The sequence below is a fragment of the Neodiprion virginianus genome, chromosome 6, assembly GCF_021901495.1.
Source record: "Neodiprion virginianus isolate iyNeoVirg1 chromosome 6, iyNeoVirg1.1, whole genome shotgun sequence".
NCBI lineage: Eukaryota > Metazoa > Arthropoda > Insecta > Hymenoptera > Diprionidae > Neodiprion > Neodiprion virginianus.
In genome coordinates this window covers 8,130,244-8,152,713 of record NC_060882.1, presented here as the reverse complement: position 1 = coordinate 8,152,713, position 22,470 = coordinate 8,130,244, and the positions used below count along the sequence as shown (strand labels likewise).

The window sequence follows — 22,470 nt, the reverse complement described above, 5'->3', positions numbered from 1 at the left end:
GTTGCGAAACACAATTCGATCTCGCGAGTGCCGAGTAAGCGATGGTTACCTGTCGCGATGCTCATTCCACTTTTAGCAACGTGTAAAATTTCTAACTTCAAGTAAGCTACGGTTAATTAAACTGCGAAACGAAAATTATCCGACCAAAAGTCAAGCACGTTGCGAACGCGAATGAGCCTATCCATGCAGCTAAGAAATCCAAGATTTGTGTAACAATTGTTACCGCCACGCCACGTGACAGGGGAATACCAGGGAAATACCCGTAACCTAAATACGTGCAAGCTCACCGACGTTGCCGAGTAATGGAGAAGTTGCTCGGATGTCTCTGCTTAAATCTGGAAAAGCAAAAAAGGAGGCCCGAATTAATTTATGTAAAAGCTGCATTTTCAGTTCTCGAATTAATTATCACCGTTGTTTACAGATTACGCAAGGCTTAAAATTATGCTTCAAATGTACCACCTTGAACTATCAAACGGTTATTAAAATGGGTATTCTTACCTCCTTTAGGTTGCTCCACACTTGAAATGTAGTAGCTCGCGTAGCATCTCACAATCACGTCGAATGGTGAAGCGTCGCACTTTTTACACTGCGATAAGAATATAACAGAATATTACTCATTGTACATACTTGGATCAGATTTCATGTCCCTGCAAACTGCGTGTGTCAAAATAATAATTTTTTTTTTCACAACATTTCAGTGGTTTCCGATATGTTAATAAATGAACTCCATAAATGAATAACAGAAAGCCAATTAAATAGACACAAGTATCGAATATATATATGAGTAAGGCCTGTGAACAGCTACCACTATTTACGACCAAAAGCGAGAATCATATCTATTACGTACCTTCCGGTTTTATCCACTGTAGGGGATGGTCTAGTTTTCACCTTATCTCCAGAGATCAATCGATCGAGCCGACTCTTTCGGATCGTTGCTAAATTTGGTCAATCACACTGAAATGTAGTCCGTCCCTGTAGTCAGATAAGAGATAACATTTTGTTAGTATTTCATGTTCCAAATAAATTCACGCTCTAGTGACAATTAGCGATCATTTGCACAAAACATAATCAAAGACCGAACACCGATAAAGTTTAACCGAAAGACAAACCTCCGAAGTGACGAACATGTAACGACACGGCTACACATGCGTGAATAATAACACACTTCCGTATTCGGTTAACGAACCGATAATATATTTTTATACAAAAAGAATGCCGCCTAAATGAACCACTCACTGATAAACACGTTACAATTGCATTACGAACTCATTGTCAAACGAAGCTCACCTTCCGGAAGGCCCGTTTTTAAAGAATATCAGAAAGAAAACCGCAACGGAACATTATCGGAGTATTTTCTTGTCACAAAACGCTTCTGACGCGTCAAAAGTCTGCCCGAGAGGAATTTCGATATGTTGTTAGCCTGTTCAGCAAGTTTCGGAACGCTAAAATCTAAAAATCTGCAGCGTGATAATTAAACTCGATTACACTTTTTGCGTCGTAGCTGCTTGCCTAAAAGGACTGATTGTGAGTTGAAATTGTCAACGATGCATCTACGCACTCACCGAAGGTCGGCCGCACAAACAAATAACAAACAAACGACACGCGACGCGGAGAGTCGAGAATCGAATTCGCAAAGACCTGAAGTTGCACGGTACAACGAAAAAGGAGGCCCGGATTAATTAGGCACATCGGCTATTCATTTCTCAAATTAATTGTTACCGTTGTCTAGTTTAATATTCACGCATTGCACGCTGTAACAAAAGTTCGGCTTCAAATGTACGACATCGAATTATCAATCAATAATTAAAGCGAGTATCGTTACCTGGAATCTGGGCTGCTCCACACTTTTACATGTAGTAGTTCTCGAAGCATCTCAGGTTTACAGTTGCACAAAACAATGAAAACTCGGGACACGAAATTCACCTTCGATTACGTAATACAACGTAACAGAAATCGTTGAGCTTATACACTTGGCCCGTTTTTGTACAGTCACGTAGTACGAGAATAATTTTCGGTACCTACATGTGTACGAAGCCAGCCTCAGTCGAACACTGATAGTAGAGCACCGATTCTCGGTCAACATTTCGAGCGTGTTTACATCGCTGCGTCCTTTGAGACTCGCGTCAATGTTATGATCGGCTTCAATGGATCGTAAACTTTCGTCGCGTACGCACAAATTTTTTTTCTATTCAAACGGTGAGGTGGTTGTGAATTGTATTAAATGATTTCTTTTCATCTTATTCGATAATTCGGTCACCGCCGACTCGGCACCCACTCGAGCTCTTCGTTTGTTTCTCGCAGGCCGGCCAACCCGTCTTTAGTTTTAATCTGTGAAAGACCGTAAAATGATTGCATCGACAAAGACGACGATTATGCTTTGTCAATGAATGCCCCGTAAATAAAATTGAAACATAATAGTCGTTGTTGTCGTCGATGCAATAAATAAAAACTGCATCAATAAAAACTGCATTACGTGTCTTTTACATCACGATTATAGTAACAGCAGGGTAATTTTTCTCAGATTGTTCTTTGCGTGTATACAAAGGTTATACATCAGTGCCTCACTTTAAACTGCTTCAAAGTGGTTAAAGATCTAATAAATTTTTCATCCTGCTGGTAAATCTGAAGGTTTGATTTTACAAAGCCGGACCGATATTGATCACAATCAACAAAGGACAGATTCTTTACTTGTGAAAAAAAAGGAGAATCCAAAGTATCAGTGACTTTGTTGAAAATAGTCTTCTGGATAAAATGAGACAACGCCGAGTAAAAGCGAACAATCTACTTTATTTTTAACGATTTTTAACTGATTTCGAATAAATCACTGAAACCGAAGTTTTTGTACACAATTGCAGTATATTGTATTTTTGAATTCTTATAAAGACCATCGTATTGCTAACTTATGTAATAATTTGTCAAATATCTTATCTACGACCATCTTGTGGTAAGACTAACAAAAAGTATTGACTCTAGTTCAACCAACCTTCATAATTAATAACGATCCGTGTATCAAGAGTGGGAAATTGTTTTCTTTTCTAAGTACCTGAGATCAGGGTAGAAACCTTTCAGACTAACGATAGGTCAGAGTTTAGGAAACAAAGCGAGGGTTTCTTAGCCACCGTATCTCGTTGAAATATACACCTATTTTGATACATCTGAGCAACGGATAAAAGAATGGAATTGTGTATATAGCGTGTATTGTGGAGGCGTGGGTGAGGGATAATGCCTTTTTCTCGGGTAATTTTTTACCAGCTTTCTCTACCTTTTCTAAGAAGTTTGCCAAGGTAGGCAAGTTGGTAACGGGATAAAGTTTCTCCGAGCAAATCGAGAAATCGATCAATGTTCATTCACCTGCTGCCATTTTCGAAGTCGACTTGTTTTCGACGGACGATGCAGCTTCACCTTTCCCGTTCCGTGGAGAAAAATTTCTAAGCAGAGCTAATATAAGAGGGAAAGAGAGAAAGAGAAATAAAGGTGTCTGTGATCAAGTAAACTTGGAGCAAGTAATATTTGCGCATACTTTGAGAATAGAATTTTACGAAGATTCAAACTTTTCATACCATAATTGGATCTAATCCTCAGACCGACAGTTAATCAATTATTACTTTGCAATCAGTTTTCGAAAATCTCATGACTGAAGCTGCATGAAACATTTTTGAGACGACAAATTTTCTCGAAAAAATTTTTCTGTTGTCTCCAGAAACGTTTCTCATTATAATTTCTCTTTACTAGGTAACGTGTGAGTATTTTTTTCAGTTTTCTGTACACCTATGCTTACCCTTAAACGTGATGAAGGCAGGACTTGACTATCGTTGGTAACAAGTTCGGAAATCCACTCTTACTATCGAAAGCATAAAGCGAGAAAAGCTTTCTCGGTTATCGACTGGGACGAGCTTTCGGTATACACAAAGCTTGCCTGAAAATCTCTCAAGATAACCAACGCTGCGTTGCGAGTAAAACAGTACAAATTTCTCAAGAGTTTTTCGAGCTTTCGGTTTTCAGCACGCATCGAAACAAAAGCAGGATAAAATTTTTCTTACACACTAGATAGTTTAATAGCGATAGATTAGATAATTTCTGAATAAAATTAAGCTGGTGATGTTTGCAAAAAAAAAAAAAGAAGAAAGAAAAAATCGCATTTTTTAATCGAAATTTTCTTCCCATTCTCGGTTAGCATCGCGTTTCTTGAATTTTCACTGTTGACTGTTGACTGTTGACGTAAAGAAAAGACTAAGTATAAAAAAATAAAAAATCCCGCCAGCCTGCAGCGCGTAATTCACGTATTGCAGCGCAAGCACGCCTCAAGCTGAACGGAGGATGCGCAAATCCCCGCAGCGCCATTCAATCGATCTCGGCGTCCTTTCAAGCTCGCTAAAGAGGCAAGCTCGCACGTGTGTGCTTTCAAGAGAGAACAATTCGACCTGATCGAAGTGAGGGTGAGGAAGGAATAGTGGAAGACGAAAAAAAGAAGAAAAAGAAAAGAAATATGATTGAGAGATACGACAGGAATGAAAAAAGGAAGCGTAGAAGCACAGGTGAACAATTACCGTTTTATTTTTTCACTCCCGCGGAAGGAATTATGAGGCAAAAGCTCCAAAGACCTGTACAGCGGTCGTTGTACTACAGAAACACGAAGGAAATTGGCTACGAGAGGATCCCAAACTTAATCTATGTCGGTGGGCAGCCCTTTTCGAGGGTCCGTATTTACTATGTATGTATATATATATATATATATATATATACATACATATATAACACAAGGGTATTATATGTAATACCAAAACTCGCTCCGGTCTAAGAGGATTTTTACTGTATTTTAGGTCGGCGCGAGATAAGCGATATGCTTTCGGATGAAAGACGCACTTTAAAAAAGCTTAACGTCACAGAGTAATTGGGAATCCAGAGCGGGAGACGAGAGGGAAAGGACGGTGGGATAAAGTGAAGACGGAGGAGTGAAAGCTCGCGTGTAAATAAAAGTTTCTTAAGAACGGTAGAAAAAAAAAACAGCAAGAAAAAAAAAAAAAAAGGAAGCGGTGCATTCATTTATCTCTCAGTATAATTAGTTTTCATGCGTAGAGATTGCAGGAGGGAAAAAGACCACGTCAGCAGCGATGCGGATGCGAAATATAAAGAGATAAAACAAATAAAATAAAAAAATAAGAAAAACAGGCTTAATTTTTTTCAAAAAGAACCCCGAACAGCGCATGAAATTCCTTCGGACGATAATATCGGTTGGCTCATCGCCACGAGCGAATAATATTCTTCAATCAATCATCGGTCAGGAAGTGGTGAAAAAATTTTGCTCGATGTCTTTTTGGCTTTTTTCTTCTATTTTTTGAACACGTACTTTCTCCATAAATTTTCCGTAAATCTATCTAAAGATTTCGCTTCTGTCGATCAAATCGTGTCGATTTTACACGAAGCGATAAGATCGCAGGTCGCGCGTCCAATGGTATAAAGAAAATCGAAAAGTGATTGTAAATGACCTTGATTGTAATTCGATTTCTCTTTTAATCCGCGAAAAGAGCAATTTCTTGGGAAATTTTCGTACGGCGTAGGCTTTACGGTGAATGAAAATCGACGTAATTGATTTGCGTCGAAAATTTCCTTACCCGACGAAAGGAAGCGAAGGGTGGATACGACAAGGCTCGAATTACGTCGGGTTACAGGTGGTTGCGCGCGGTCCGATGCGGTAGGTAACGGGGCGTGGTTTTGTAGTACTAAACTGATTCGCCAATTTACTTTGGTGTAGTACTCGAGGCAGATCTTTGCAAATGCCTGGTTAAACAGCCCGGGTATTATTTACTCGAGTGATCGAATCGCTGGGGAATTTTATCAGGGAAGATTTTCTTACGAGGGTTTTGCGTTTCATCTCAGAATTGTCGAAGTAATATCCAGCAGACGATCCCACGTTTCTTTTATTTTTTTATAATTTTTTTTATCCTTCGTCTGAAAATACTTTGACCTTAATTTTCTTTATTCACTCTTGATCAACCTGTTGTTCGATAGAGAAATTCTGACAAAGACCGAAACGCCGTTTGGAGAGAGACAGGCACATTTTTGTTGACAGGATGTACCGAGACAAAAAGAAGCCACGTCCCGAAGGACGGTTAAATCGAGACCCTTATTGCGATGGAAATTTCCAACAGGAAATTATATACTCGTCCAGTTATTGCGCGTCGTTAATTTAATCCCCGGTACTCCTGGATATTTTATCTCTCGTCCAAGGTTAACGCGTCGATCCTTTGATCTCGTCGGATATATCACATGGGTTGGTGAAGAGCTTCATTAGCGGTAATTTTATGCCTTCTTTTGCCAAATAATAAACTTGACCAGCTTGATTTCTTCAACTTCGTACGTCAGCCTCGGAAACTGACGAGCGTTTTATTCTCATTTATTAATTCAAAGGATGTTCCGAGGCTTGTGCATATTTTTATTTTTACACTTGAAAGGTTGACGAAGTGTTAGAAACGGTACCCACCTGCATAATTTACAATGCATACACAATGGATGCCAAGAAACGAACGAAATTTAAAAAAGGTCTCGGTGAAATTTACGCAAGTGCTAAAAAAGGTTTGCATATTAAATCAGTACGAGATACACAGAAGGTTCTTCGACCGTGAAGAATTTAATTTAGAACTTTGTGTACAGTTTTAATGTCTAGAATCATTTTTCTTCTTTCTCAAGAGGCGGTACGTTCTTACTACAAAAATATTTAGGGGAAATTCAACCAGTGAAACTCATTCTTCTTTATTCAATTGTCTGATACAATTCGCAATAAACATTCCTCCCTATTCTTTTTCCGAAACTGTTAATTGAAAGAGTAGGAACAAAATGTATTATGAATATCTTTTTTCTTTCCACCAAAAAGTGAAAAAGTAAATATGAACCGAGTAGATTCCATCTGGCAATGAAAAAGTAGAAAAATAATTCGAACGGGGCCGTAGATAAAAGCGCATAAATTTCTTTGATATTTCGAAAATAACTATTCACTCGCAAAACCTGTTCGCGGCATCTCTATTAATTTTAATAAATAGTCAAAGATTGGTTCTTAGAATTTATTCCTCAGGTTGTATAAAAAATTTATGTTTGATGTGTTTTTCGACTTGAGACTGTGTACAAAAAAGTATATTTAATAAAACGATCTATCCCAACAATATCAACAGTTTCAAATTTTCTATCGAACAATCTTGAATGCATCGCGGCTAAAACTTTTCTATGCAACTTGTTTTCTACGATTGCATATCCTGAAGGGCTCATCCCCTCACAGCTCATGCGCGTAGGTATAATAATACGACAAATACTCGAATCCGCAAATTTTCGACCATCCGATTCAACTCCTCGGTATAATGATCCAAGTTGAGAAATTAGTCGACTCGCATCACCTGTGGAAAGATAAATTAAAGAAAAACCGTAAGTAAGAACGCGGAGTGTATGAATAAAGAGATATATAGACGCGAAGAGCTGCAGGGGTTGAAAAAGCTCGGGTGGGAAACGATTCTGCGTATATCTGGGCAACGTCGCGCTGGCGCGGGCGAGGCGAGGCGGCTCTGGAGAGCCGAGGGGATGATTCCGCTGGTTCCCCGCGAGGGCCGCAGTGTTTCGAGGGTTGCGGGGACCTCGGCATTCGCAGCCGCCGTGCAGACGCGATGCATAAGCGCGATCGCGTATCTCCTTAGATCCGTTACTTTTGCCTTTCTAAGATAGGTACGTTCCTGAAGTGAGGGGATAGGATAGATTATCATATAATATTTCAGGATGCGGAACGAGTCGAAATTCGTCACCGAGTTTCACTTTCGCCTCCGTTTCACCTCGTCCAGAGAGGGTTGAAGTGGTGACCGTGGGGGATTAAATGAGGCAAAGTGAACATGGCATTGTTCGCGGTGTTATACTGAAAATTCAACTTTTCTTCCTGTCGTTTTGAATTTGGATAATTTCTTGTCCTTTTTTTTTTTTTTTTTTTTTTTAAAAAAAACTTTTTTCCCTCAAAAAGTTATCGTCTTTGTTTCTTCCGTCTTTCTTCCGTTTTTTTTTTCCACACATCTCGCGCAACGTTTTATTCCGTGTGAAAATGCCGTACAAGCAGTTATAAAGGTAAGCGAAATGCGTTAGACTTTATTGTTAAACTGGTCAAGTAAGCAGCGGGTATATTTGTAAAACTACCAGCTCCTGCAATCAATAAGACCCGCTTTGTTCGGTTAGGAATATATATCCTTTTACCATGTAACCCTAATGTGTAACACGCCGGCTTTGAGCGCTCTGCACATTTTTTCCTTTTTTTTTTTGTGTGTGTGCAAGGTGTGCACGAACCCTGACCTATATATACATAGTAAACACACAGATACACGTATACTTATCAAGTCGCGTGTCGTTCTAACATTTTCCGATCGTCAAGTAATTCTAGTGACACATTTTATAGAAACGTACAGTTGACGACGTATGAAAAAAGAGGATCTGAAGGAAAAGTGTACACAACAAGTGCATCTGGCGTATAAAATTGTTATGACTTTGTTTTACACAAAAATTCTTTCTTACAGTATACGACTCATATTGCAATTCGTGTCAAGCTTTATTTTTTGTTGGTACAACCGAGTCTGTCAGCGGATATAATTTCATGAAAGGCGTGTGAAACGGAGAGTTCGCTACGACCTGAATACCGAATGACAGCTGGGCTAAACGAACGTTGGAAAAATGATTGACCGACCGACAAAAAGACGGATTGTGATTTTGTGGAAATTAGAGGTGAAGGTATTCAAACTCGTTTCAACTGAATTGTTTTCCGGAAGTAGTCCGAATACACACGGTATATACCTGTGATATTCTCACCCTCTATGGCTGCATGGGCAACAGTTGTTTTGCGCAAAATGCGGACAAGCTGACTCGACTGCGAAACGTCGTAGGTGCAGCTATTATTTCCAGAGCTGCACGTACGGCATTGGCAACTGTACTAGGTGTGCGAGTTTAAGCCCCTCGCTCTCGGTCTAACAACAGTCGAATAACAAATTTCCATTTAGCACATTTGCCTTCCGCTCTTCGAGCTTTTGCCCGCACAGCCACAGATCGGCGAACTGCATAATTACCGAAAAGGATAATCTTCTTTCCGTAAGCGAAAACCCTGCGAAGCCGCGTTCCGTCGCTGATCCGCGACGATCCAAATACCCTGATTTGCGGGTATGGAAAATCTCTCTGAGTGCAAACAGTTTTGCAAAATTGGAAAAATTGCAGGTATCGTTACACCGTGCAATTAAATCCCGCACTGCACGCCGTTTCCTCGGTAAATCGATTCTCTTCGACCCTCCGGTCTCGAACAGTGACCAAAAGGACATCCGCGATACCGACGAGTAAAAATGAGATTAAAACGAAGACAAAGGGCCGCTCGCCGCCGGGCGAACATTCGATGAGTTGCTAACCGCGGCCGCTGCCAGTGATACAAAGCGTGAATTGCCGGTCTGCTGGTTAGAGATTAGATCGCGATTCGCGCTGATCCATACACCAAAAGGCGGAGGCAAAAGCACGAAAGCTCGGATCGACGCATAACCGATTTTCTCTCAGTTGAGGTACACGGGTCTGCCAAAATACGTGTACGTGATAAAATTACGGAAGATCGATAAACTGGCGAAAATTAACCGGACGATTTCTCGTTTTCCATGGGTATATGATCAGTCGGGCTTATTTTCCCTGATTATAAGCAAATCAGGGTACAAGTAGTAGCAACTCGGTGCTGCTCGGAGTGGATTTGTACCCTGATTTTCCTATAATTAGGGGTCCCTACGGGTCGCATCGCCGAAATAATCCGGTATTATACAAGAGCCGTAGGCACGATTCGTATCATGAAAAATGCAGCAGGCCTGCCTGTGACTGTTTATTCCCGAGTGCCTTTAGCCCCACTCTTTGAAACTTGAGGGGATCAACTCGAGATGAAATTCGCAAGGTTACGGAATTTTCCGGTTGACAGAGAAAGTGCGCGCACTTGCGCGCATTTCGAACCTCGGTTCTCTGTACGCTTGAAACAGCTGCCGACAAGTGTGGAGAATTTGTGAATAGATCGTGAATTTCATCGATCCGGCCTCCGAAACAGTATTTGATATCGTCTTGAAGTTTAGCCGCTTACCAGTTTTATGGACCATTCGCGGATTATGGCTTCTTACTTCTGTACACTACCTGCGAGGAAAACGAGGGGGGATCGATCTGTTGCCTTACGATTCGATATAAGAAATCGCAATCACACTGTTGTATTTCCGCTTCTCGCATACAGCTGCAGATGCACGTATTTTACTTCCTCAATATTCTACCACTTTGAAACCCAGCCAATTTAAATGTATTACAAACTTTTCGAATCTCTTTACGGAATTCTCATCCTTATGCCGACTCTCTGTACTCGTCGAATGATTACCGGCAACGTGAACTCTGTTACCAAACTAATGGAAATTAGATTTGTGCAGCTTGATTGATTTTAAAAGAAGCTAATGAATCGATTCTCTGAATATCGTAAATCCGCCATTGACATTTTGTTCAGAGAATCAGCATCGCTTAACATTGACTAATGGGGAAAACGCAGATTCGGTCTCATTGGATTGGAGTTTGTTGAAAATTTGATTTCTTTCACGACTTCGCTTGATCAGGAATATCATAAAATATCTTGAATATTGTAATTCGGTAATTTAAAAAAAATGAGATATATACAGGATTTCTTGAGATCATCAAACCTACAAAAGCAGCGCTCAAAAATCGCTTGTACCGCACCAAGTTATTTTCTGAACGTGGAGCGGATGTGGAGGATGAAAATTTCGATTTTTAAGATCCTTTGGCCGGATTGTGATTCGAGAAAGAACTTTATACTTCATTAATATAAACCCGGTAGTTGACAGTTTGATTGTCAAATTCACCGAACACAGTTACTATACCTACGTCATAATAAGACTATTCAATTTTAATTTTTTCACTTCTCATTCACTAGAATGACAATAAAATAAAGTTTTCGTAGAAAAATATCCGTTAAAATATAATTTCAATATGAGTTTCTTGATTTTCGAAGTGAATATAATTCCGCCTTCTCGTAAACAGGGAATATAAGTAACGATCGAAAGTGGATACACATACACGGTTGTACAACGTGGCTTGTACAAGTCACAGGGTAAATAAACTTTTGCGATATTTTACATCCTTCGTAAAACACGGAATGGCGCGATAGTGTGAAATGGGAATCCGCGCGAGGGGACAACTTCGTAGGTACCTGTACGTATCCATCTTAGGTCCACCCTGACGTTACATGCGTTTGAATAATGCACGAACGGAGGTGGGCGCGTATAGAGATAGGTTTGTGAGTTAAGCTCGTAGGAGTTTGACGCCGTTGCTGCAGGGTTATACGTGTTCGAAAGACGGGGCCGAGGCTGCGAGTGGGACAAAACTTGAAGGACCCCATTCCTCCGGCTCTTCCCTGCAGAAAGACGTCGGTGTCTTGTGTTTCGCAAAGTGCCTAAACTTTGCGAGAAGGCGGATATATACATACTCGTTGGGTATGTACATAGACACAAGTATACATATGTATACGTATACATGGGTAAGAACGACTTCGCCAAGAGGAAGCGTATCGTTAGGCACACCCCATTTGCACCGAGTACTTCGTAGGCAAGCGGAGGTACACAGACCCTGCAAGATTCCTCCGGACATTATCTCGACTATCCAGGAGAGCCACCCAGCCAGCCAGGCAAACCTGCGCCGTCTTTGCAATTTAACCGTTTGCACTCAGCTCAGGCGCCGATTGACGCTTCGCAAAATACAGTCGTATACAACAGCCCGCAAAGCTCCGCTCTGATACGTCTCCGCTCCAAGCTCGACAACAAGTCTAGACTTTTCTGGAGGCGAAGCGAAGAGAGAGAGAGAGAGAGAGAGAGCGAGGGAGAAAGGGAGCTACAGAATTGCGCGGAAACAATTGAGCCAGAGGAATCGCGATTGCAGCACCACCGGATATCTTGCAGTTTCTATGCCTTTCTCCAACTTGCCAAACGTTTGTTTTTCCCCTTCACGAGCCAGCGAATTCATCCGGACACCTGATGCAGGGTTCAGCGAGGAGGAGGGTAAAACACAGGGGAAAGGGAGGGGAAAGGAACGTTATACTTTGATGAATAATTGTTACGAATCGCAGAAGAACCTCATACATTATGCAGTGCGACATGTGTAACAGATTCGGATGGACACACGAAAAATAAAACAGCAGGGAATTAACTAAACGATCACCGAACCCTCTGACTTCACCTGTTATTATGTGTAATCGTTAGATCCGATGTCACGTTGTATACACATACATGAAAATATCGGTTGCTTGGTATTTTTGGTACGCCGTCTAAGTACAAGGCTCCGAAATTTGGTATCGATCTGAACGAGTTCACGGTTTGGACTGAACAAGAACGAGGTCGGCCAGTGTTGTGGATTAATTGTGCGTGAGAATTCCCGACACCCAGTGTTCCCTAAAAACTGCGGTTCTATGAAACTATCCTTTTTTCTAGACTCCGCAGATCCGCTTCCCAAGGATTCCAAAGAGTCTGGTTGATGATCGTGAACCACATCTGAGAGCTTGCAGGTCACAGGCATTAACGCTGCTCACACGTGACCTGCAGGTGACAAAAGCTCTTTGTGAACCACAATTTCGTCAATTTACGGCCGATACCTTGACCACTTTGAACTCGTCTCTTGGCAACCAAGCTCAAAATATGTGGCCACGAACAACTGATTACGTGTAGAAACATCGGGGTGAACTTCGTTGGACGATTACGAGTACGCATGGTGAGAAAAGTTGCGTGTTTGAGCAATTAAACTAAACGTACCAACGGGGAACACAAACAAGCCACTCGTTGAATATGCGCGAACGATAAACGGTGAATAAATGTATCTACGTATGCATACCGGAGAGCCGGAAGGGCGCGATGAAAGATTCACTCGTTTCCCAATAGATGCAATTACAGCCGTAGGAGCGAGTGCAGCAATTTCCTAGAATCTAGTGCTTCAATAATATCTCGCTTCTGCAGCACTCGCGAGAGAGGCACAATGCCCCCAATACCACACACACGTGAACCGAATTACCTAAAACTTCCCAGTCAAATTCCAGAAATATCGCGGCATACGACGATAAGTAAAACGTCAGGATTCCTGCGGTCTGGTCCTTTGGTCGAACTTGACAAAGGAGCTTTGCTCCATGGCGAACGCACCAACGTCCGACCGAACTTTGTCTAGGAGTTCATTCCACTCTCCGCCCATCACCACCAACACTCCTCGCTCCTGAACTTTTTCGGGTGCGAAAACCACGGGCCGCTACATGGAAGTGTTACGAACAATGATAAGTAGCACGGGTAGCAAAGGGACGTTTCTTCTTTCATCTTTCGTTCCCCAACGCACATTCGTTACATTGAGCTCCGAGTTCGGTTCGTCTGGAATTCTGTAATTACTTCGTGAACTAAAAGGGATGCACCGGTCTCTTGGCGATTGCAATTTTTCGAAAATTTATAGTGGACGTGAAATATCAGGGCTGAATTATTGGCGCAGAGGGTGCGCGTATGCTTGGTTTGTAAATTTAACGAAACAAGTTCGAATGTTTATCTTCACTTTGGAACAGGGGACAAAATTAAATCCCTTGTATACCTTCTCATACGACACCCACAAGCTACTGTTCAATTACAAAGTGAAACAAATAATAAGCATGCCAAGATGGAAAACAATCACACTCGTACGAGTTACCCAGCTGAACATCGGATCACTCTGTTCCTGACTTTAATCCGATCATCGTGACGCACTTAACGAATGTGCGTTTATAAATGTCTCAGTGTGAGAAATAAACCGAACATTAGACGCACAGCTCGAGGTTGAAACTAAACGTGGGACGTAATTGACTGGATGAAGCATTGATCATGCACCGAGTGAGAGTACCAATTTGCAGTAACTGGGGACGGCATGATCGAGTGGATATCGGGTGACTTTCCTTGACACGTGATGAGGATTTGACCGACACGATTCGTGATCCGGAAGAGTCTAATCGCCCGAGTAGAATATTCCTGGAGACAGTTGAACGGGAATTGGAACGCGGTTCAATTTTGGCCAATCATCGACCGATGGGAAATAGCTCGAAGCTGTGGGTTTTGCGGGGGTCATAATCTTGCCGGTGAACTCTATGTGACAGAGTCACGTGCCTCTCTCTAGGTCCTCTTCTCTGCCGCCTGCGAGGGGCAAGGGAGAGTGGTAATCAGGTTTGCGAAGAGGTGATGCTCCCATCAACGTTCATTGGGTACACTGAGTACCTTTCTCCTCGTCCTCCTGTGATCCTTTGCTGCGCTTTAAGTAGGTCTACGTACAGGCATTATACCTACGTGTGGCCGAGGCACATTTCGCATTACCCACCGCCAACCTACGACGGAACTGCGGCCTCATCGCCTTTGCCGGCCACTTAATTAACTTAAGCGTGAAATCTGAAGACTGGTAGGTGAGCATCGTGCCAAGTTTTGGCGAATCGGCGGAGTGATTTTCCTCGTATCTTTCATCGCCTGTCTCGTCGTCGACGTTCAAAGGAGAATTTAGGTGGTCTTTTTCTTTTTCTTCGGTAATTGCTTGTCGTCTTTTACTCTCCGCCCTCTTTCATTGTAACACGCGAAAATTGGTCGCTGGGCACTGTAACGTAGAAGCGGACTGATATACATATCATAAAAATACCTTATATCGTCGACCAAATTATTGCTCTATATCAATCCAGGCCAGGGATTTAGAATCTGCCGAAGCATAATTACTTTGTTGCGGTATATAGATACAGAAACACATTAGTAGCCGAGTATCGTCGTAAACGCCAGAAATATACCGAAAAGATATCGTCAATATCGATCCGCTAAATTTTATTTTCAACGACCAAAGTATTCGTTATACGTATAGACTAAATATGCTCAAAACAAGTTTCTACGTGAAAAGAAAATTTGACTGGCAAGCTTCGAGGCAAGATATCTATGATGCGTACGCGTACAAAATCAGGCAACAAGTCGTGGATTCAAAGCAGATCCGTGCAGTATCGTCGTTGTTAGGATAAATGGGTCACCGAATACGCATATGCTGGGCATTCTATACGAAGCGTATCAGTTACGTCTCGCTACTCCTTTCAGTTTTACATTTGAATAATCCCGAGAGAGTTTGATTATAGAGAAAAATTCATTTCAACATTTGCAACAAAAAAATTTTTCCCAAGAGTACTTTGATATTCGATTGTTTTCTTCGGTTGTTGATAAAATTGCATCGAGATCCCGTTTGTTTCTGTACAAAGAAAATTTCGCCGATTCGTAAGAGCAAAAAAATTCAAAATACCAGACACCGGATAAATCTGTAAAAACTGCAGACCAAGGAAAGGTATCAGAGCTTCTCAAAACTACCTTAATGCGCCAAAAAATTGTTCGAAATCTCGTTATAACGCTATATGTTTGCTAAACACTCACGCAATAAAGGACTACAGGATTTTCGGCGGTAAAAATAATCGATTAATGCGTTAACAACTAGCACAAATTTCCTGTACATTTCCGCGTGAATACCTCCGGGGAAAGTTAATATTGAGCTCGAGGATCGGGCGAAAATACACAAAACCTAAGCAAACATTGCGGGCGTGGTGAACAGGAAGACCATTTCTGAATGTAAAGTAATGCTCGAACAAATAGGCAGGCGGCAAAGTCTTTCCAAATTCTTCATACAAAGGATTCGCCGGCGATTTTCCTCGCAGAATATTTTCCAAGGAGAAGATTTACCGATTGGATCTTCGCATGAAAAACTCCAATAACGTGTATAAAGCAGAGAAACCAACAACAATTTCTGTTTCCGACTGGAGCAAAAAAAAAATAAATAAATGAAGCAAATAAATTACAACAATATAACGTGACCCATGTTAAGGTGTATCTATATTTTTTTTTTTTTTTTTTTTTTTTTAAGCCAAGACATTGTTCCATTGATTTGACAAAGCTGTAATTCTATTTACCGCTTAAGTACGTATATTATCAACTCTCGTAAGGCTTGAAAGAATTTATTCAAACAATTATGATTATCAGTACAGAGATTGGTTAGTTGGATAACGCGCAGCACCGAGTGCTCGAAAATAAAAGTGGGGTAGGTGTATTTTGAGGGGGTTGTTGGCCGAAATCAATAGAGCTTATTCATCCTTGTAGTACCCGCCCATTCTCTCTTTCTCTCGATTTCTGATATTTCCTTCTTTTTTTTTCCAGCCGGTCTTAACTTGACGAAACACGTAACGCGCAGGACGTTAACGCTTCACTTTAATCAAAACGTTCACCGTACACTCAGCCCAGAAATCCCCTCGTTCTCTCTTCAATCTTTCAGCCCTTTGTTGTAGAGCTGGAAGTGTCAACGGTTTCATTCCTGAACGATTGATCTGTTCAGCGAGCCTTCTCGGACCCACCTCTCTCCGTCGGTTAACAATAATACTTGTAATCCTGATGTAAATCATTTACCAAGACCGGTACCGGCTGTTTGAATACCGTCAAATGAACCGTAATTAATTGGAATGTTAATTGATTACTCGAATCGCGCTTTACTTCCTTTCCAATAATTCGTCTTCTGATATCCTATCACGATTCACTTGACTCCTAATTGTACTACATCAGCTGACGATGAGAATATCCTTGACTTCAATCTCGCATTTCATCTTCCGACGATCGAATCGACAGTGAATTAACAAGCTAAGCTTCAGCTGCGACTGGACGACTTTCGTAATTCCTGTTTCAGAAACGTTAATCACAGATCGTATCATCCGGCGTAGATCTCGATTCTGCGGTAACGCACTTTATTGTTAAAGCAGATGAGGTAGAGCGCTGCTGTCTCAGACAACACAGGTTGCGTAGAAACGACCGGTCAATATTTCTTGTAATTGTAACCATCGGTGTGTAAGGTTAAAGTTGCAAGAACAGGTAGCAAAATATTCTCACAATCGCGTAAAGGTCGCATAAAAGCTTTGCAAAAATGAATTAAAATGTCTTCGAGGTCTCCTTTATTCTCGTCCGAAGCTAAAAATGATCAAACTGACGAGTCTTCTCAACCAGCTCCCGTGAGTTTAATACCAATGTCGATATTTTTCGAGTATCGGAAGCCTTGAGGTACATCCTTCAGCATTCTTCCGGTGAAATCAGCTGGCTGTAAAATTTCGTCAACGAGACTAGATGAGATAATATCCGTCCAGCCTCAAGTTTACGACGTTATCGGACCCCGCTTTAAGGGCTCTTTCCAACTTCTCGGTACCTTTCGGATACCCGCTACTGGTTTATTTATACATAGTCCTCGAGATGTAGGGTACCTACGGCGCACATGTAGGATAAACGCACACATCCGTGTATGTGATACGATACAAACAGTTCGTACGGTCGGATGCTCGACCACAAAACTCGACCAGATGTATATATATTGGAAGTCGAGTGTGTGAGCGGACAGACAAAGAACCCCGGCTTCGGCTTGGTATTGGTTTTCCAGTAACTCCTTGTCAGTCGTTCAAGAGTTGTGCGAACGCGAAGCTTATCAAACCTCACTCTCGTTTCATCCGGTCAACTCATAGCCAATTTTACGCAAATTTACAGGAAACTCTTAGCGTCCGATCGCCACCATCCGCGTCTGGAGAAATTATGCAAAAGCTTTGAAACTACGTTCCGTCCTAGGTGTAGCAATAAACGTTGTAACGTTTACACGTTGGTTAGAAATTACAATCACCGTGCAAGTATCCGTCGGTGGATCGATCCGTGGTGCCGTCATTTCATTCGCTGAGGGCGAACCTGTCCAGTGTACAGATATACGCCTACATCTACACCTTCTCCGTGTGTTTCGGGAAATTCTGAACGGTTGCATCCGTCATTTGACAGGTTGACGAATTCATTAGCTCAGGTTTGCGGCAGAACAGCGGCTTCCTGTGCGAAAGATAATGGTTGAAGGAAAAGAGGAGGGTGAGGGGTGGTATGAAATATAGTATATGTCTGGATACAAGGTACCGAGCTGCTACAACTCGCGTCCTACTTTTCCGCGGATATACACTTTGATAACTGACAAAGATGTTTCACAACTCCGTGAATCCCCTTCCAGGTTCCTCGTCCATTTTGCAATCTGCTTCACCGCGATGATTTATGTGTTTACAACAAATAATGTAACTTATTACAGGTATACATGGATTTGTGTTGTCACGGTGAGTAGGCAGATGAACGCCATGCGAATATTCGTTAAGAAAAAATACAGGGCGGGAGAAAAGTCTTATTTCCGAACGAAAAGAGGGTTTCCAATTGATTCCGATTGCTAAATAATTAAATTCGTTAGAACGGTTTATCATTTCTTACGACATTCGGAGGGGACATTTGTTCGCGAAAGCTGTACAAACTCATTTCGAAGGAAATAAATGGCGATTGTTAAACCGTCACAAAGGAGAAGTCACAAGCTGTATCTGTACAAGAGAGCGATTCACGCCACTGATTTACTTATTATTTGCATCGGTACAGAGTAAATGCAAGACTCAATTAAAGCATAAACTTGAGAACCTCAAGTAACTGGAAACTTTGTCTCAGAGAGTCAGCATAAATTTTGCAACACGGAGTTTCGACACGAACGTCAAAGGTGGTGTGTACACTTTGAGAAGATTTTTCTTTGCCAACTTTTCGCTCGATCATCAAACTCGATGATATCTTAAAGAAGAATAATCATCTCTGTAAGCAACTAGTTATCAAAATATAAATTGTTCGCATAATATATGTCACACGTATAAGAACCGAAGTCAAGTGACGCCCAAGTTGACCGATTTCTCCTATCCATCTACGCTACTATAATACACTTGACAGTTATCGTGCCGAAAACAATGTGAGAGATAAATCTGACGGTGACGTCAAACGGACCTCAAACTCCGTAATCGTTTTCAACTCGGACCAATCTCTGCCGACAGGTTCCGATGACGCAGGCTTACCCACCGAATTCGGTATCAATGAAGACCTCTGTTTCTGTTCGTCGCTGATTCAAATCGTTTCAACCGAAACCCTTCCCCCCCCCCCCCACGAACACTGCGATCTGATGTGGAATAACGAATTGTCTATCAGCCAGCCAATCGGAACGCTACGTCACTTGTTGAATACTATACCCATTATCTAACCACCATTAGCTTTAACTTGGCCTGCGTCATTTAAATGTATTTTAAATTCAATCGATAAATGTACCACGCCCATGTAACGCACGTGAGATTTAGTCGATACTTCGTTGTAAGTCTCTGACCTCGTGAACTTTCGAACTGAATTTATCCCACACCAGTACTTTATAATACAATATACAATTGTGTTCTTGCTAACTTCGCATTTGACAAGAAGAGAGCATCAAAGATGCTGCTGAAACTTTTAAGAATGTTTCCTTCGCACAAAATATAGAACTTCTGATGTCTAGTTTAATCCATTGAGCCTTCCTTTGTTCGATTCTCGATACATCAGGTCAATGAAAATTTGCAGTTTATACTTGACATGGCTTTGAAATAATAATATACCCGTTTACACTTGAATCAACGAGAACCAGTCATCGAAACTTCAAGAGATGACTATTAACATTAATATTTCAGTAAAAAGTACATAACAGGTTTCGTTTACGAGAAATCTTTTCAAAAGATAGGAACTTCTTTTCCGAAGATTTGAACGTTCTTGGAGAATTTGAAATTAAATGAACTATTAACCAGAAACCTTACAAGAACTGAGCTGTCTTCCAAAATAATGGTATCTCACGTATATTTTTCACGACCATTATAAATTGTTGATGATCGTTGAACTACAATTATTCAGAGAGAATATTAAATACCTTTATTCGTACATCGTTGTTTTCTTAGTTCAAAAACAATAGCGTATTCCCACTTGTCAAAAGCTCATAGTACCCGTCTCCTTGATTCAATGAGATCCAATTGCAACTCCCATTTAAAAACTTTCCTCGCAGGGGACGATACATACCGTGGTTTTCTCTGCCACGCAAATTCTGGTATCACATTTATCACGAACATGATATCCGCCTAGTTAAATTCAAGTGTATACTTTTGCTTTTATGTCTACCGTAAAGTAGAGAATTAATGCGTAGATTTTCACGGAGAGCGTCACCGATAACCAAGCTCAAGAACGCGGCATGAGATCGCAAAATTATATCACACATGTATATCGGGTGGTTTGGTATCGTTAATGTCCTTTGTAAGGCAGCACGTGTAACATGTTTTAAAAATCCATTAACCCGGTCGCTGCGTGCTGAGAAGATGACAATTTTTCACCGTGAAACCGTCATCAGATTTCAACGAAAGAAGTAGAGGCTTTATATGCGACAATAGAAGGGCGGCGAGTGGATGATGCGTTCAGACTTAGAATAGGCGCGTTGTAATCGGATTTTACTTATTTTTCACTTACTCGAATTGAACGGCAGGAGAAACCGGCGGAGTTAATGTCCGAACTCGTCAACTCCCGTCGAAGATGACGAGGTGCTTAAGTTTAATAGAATATCTTTAAAGCTGTAACATCTCCGCTGCGGGACTTTTAAATCGTTATCCGAATCGAATCTGTCAAAGGTTGGTAAGCGATCGACGCTGCAGAGATAAAGGATGTATTTTACGTTGGTAAAAAGTTTGTTGAAACGGAACGATATAGTTGGATGGAAACTGTTTTTTACGCACATTGTAGCAGCGCAGTGCAATTTCTGTAAAATATTTGCAAGTGAAAATGGACGAGTAAGAAGAAAAAAAAAAATTCGAAATATTTGCAGGATTGACTGAAACTTCGGAAGAAACGTAGGATGGAAATTTGGCGAATTATATTAGTTTCGCTAGTTTTGAGCCTGGGGAAGAATCGCCGAGGAGGGCAAAGCGGCGACCTTGTCGAGGTTGCAGGAAGTTTATTTTAAAGCTTTGTTAAAACCGTAGGAGGAGGGGATTTCTCTTGTGCATTATATAGGCAGACAGGTATGTATATTTATGATAAATAGAGGATTTTAAACAAACTCGCGCGACAAAGCCTGATTGTTATAAATGGTCTTGACGCAACGGAAAAGCAATTGCCCACCGAGGCAAGGAAGGTAAGATGGGCCGAAGACTAAACATTCCCTGCTCAAGGGGACAGGGAAATATGAAATAAGGCTTCTCGGGGGTTAACTTGGGTTAAATCTTCCAACTTGCGGTTCGATATTTTATAAAATTCATTTATCTTGCACCTGGACGAATGCGCGAAACACGGGTGGAGAAATAAGTTTGAAAATTGTGCCTGCGCATGTCAAGCGTGCAATTAACTCCATGTTAATTATAGCCAAGTCGCTCAAGCGCCGCATCAACTGCATCGACGACAAGTTCTCCTTACTCAGAATTTGAAAACAAGTATCTGGTGTTTGTTTACCTGGGAATTATACGATTCGTGCACGTTGGTAATTAGCGAGTTAAATCATTCTTCGTGATATTCTAATTAGTAGAAAATAACAACAACAAATTGCGCGAGGTTCACTGGGATTGAAATCAATATATTAAAAGTTCGAAGAACTTCGTATTTTATTACACTTACTGTCACGTGTAATTATTCTGATCAATAGTGAAGAAATGATAAGAAATGTACCGGTATCATTTTGTACATTTTTTTCGAGATGGTTGGTCAGCCGGAATTCGATACTTTTTGTTAATTTTATTACACAGTCGTCGTGCCTTGAGTGTTCGGTAAATTATTACGTTTGTAAGTCACGAAGTCCTCTTTAGAAATATGAAAACAGAAAATACTGGAATTATAAACGAATGCTTGAATACCGGGCTTCGTTTCGATTCGCTAGAAAATTATTAATAATCCAGTAGATTCAAATTCACTCTATGATGGCTATTGTTATTCGGAAAACAGTTTTCTCTAAATGCACTGGATCATTTTTTTTTTTTTTGATCATATTGATATCGTTGAATGTTTAATTTTAAAGCATCGCAGCGATATCGATTACAATCAACAAATGGATATATTAAAATGACTAATAAAAAACGTGGTAATCTGTTTCGGTGATTTTGTAGAAAATATTCGTATAATAAAATCATAAAAATGAACCATCATATAATGGTGAAATCGAACGAATCTATCAAATTTTTATCAATCATCAAGCGAATTGAAATAAAGCATCGACATCCAAGCTTTTCTTTAATATAAAAATAATAAAAAGTCTCGATTTTCAACAAGCCAACCTCCTCAACAAACCATACCGTTAATCGAGCAACAATTCACCTCGTTTCGTGCACAACTCAGCAGCCCTCTATTTCAATAACAAAGGTAAAAAGATTTTTGGCCCTGCCTCTTTCTTACCATCCATTCTATGTGGGTGCAAACACGTAATAAACGCATTCGGTTATGAATATACAAGACACCTATAGCGGGTGTCCGATTATATCTATACGTAGTTCTATGCAGTACAGTCCGCCGTATGCCAGCGACTAGAAGCTGCGGATTGCGC

General features: G+C 41.0%; 1 protein-coding gene across 2 annotated transcripts in view; it reads left to right on the top strand.

Moving 5' to 3' along the window:
* The first annotated feature begins 7,604 nt into the window (after positions 1–7,604).
* The window catches only part of LOC124307056 (uncharacterized), a 32,135-nt gene continuing 17,269 nt past the window's right edge, over positions 7,605–22,470 (top strand). For both annotated transcript variants that reach the window (XM_046768369.1, XM_046768370.1), the window contains exon 1: positions 7,605–8,094. The gene's annotated coding sequence lies outside the window, so the exon portion shown is untranslated. The remainder of the gene's footprint in view (positions 8,095–22,470) is intronic.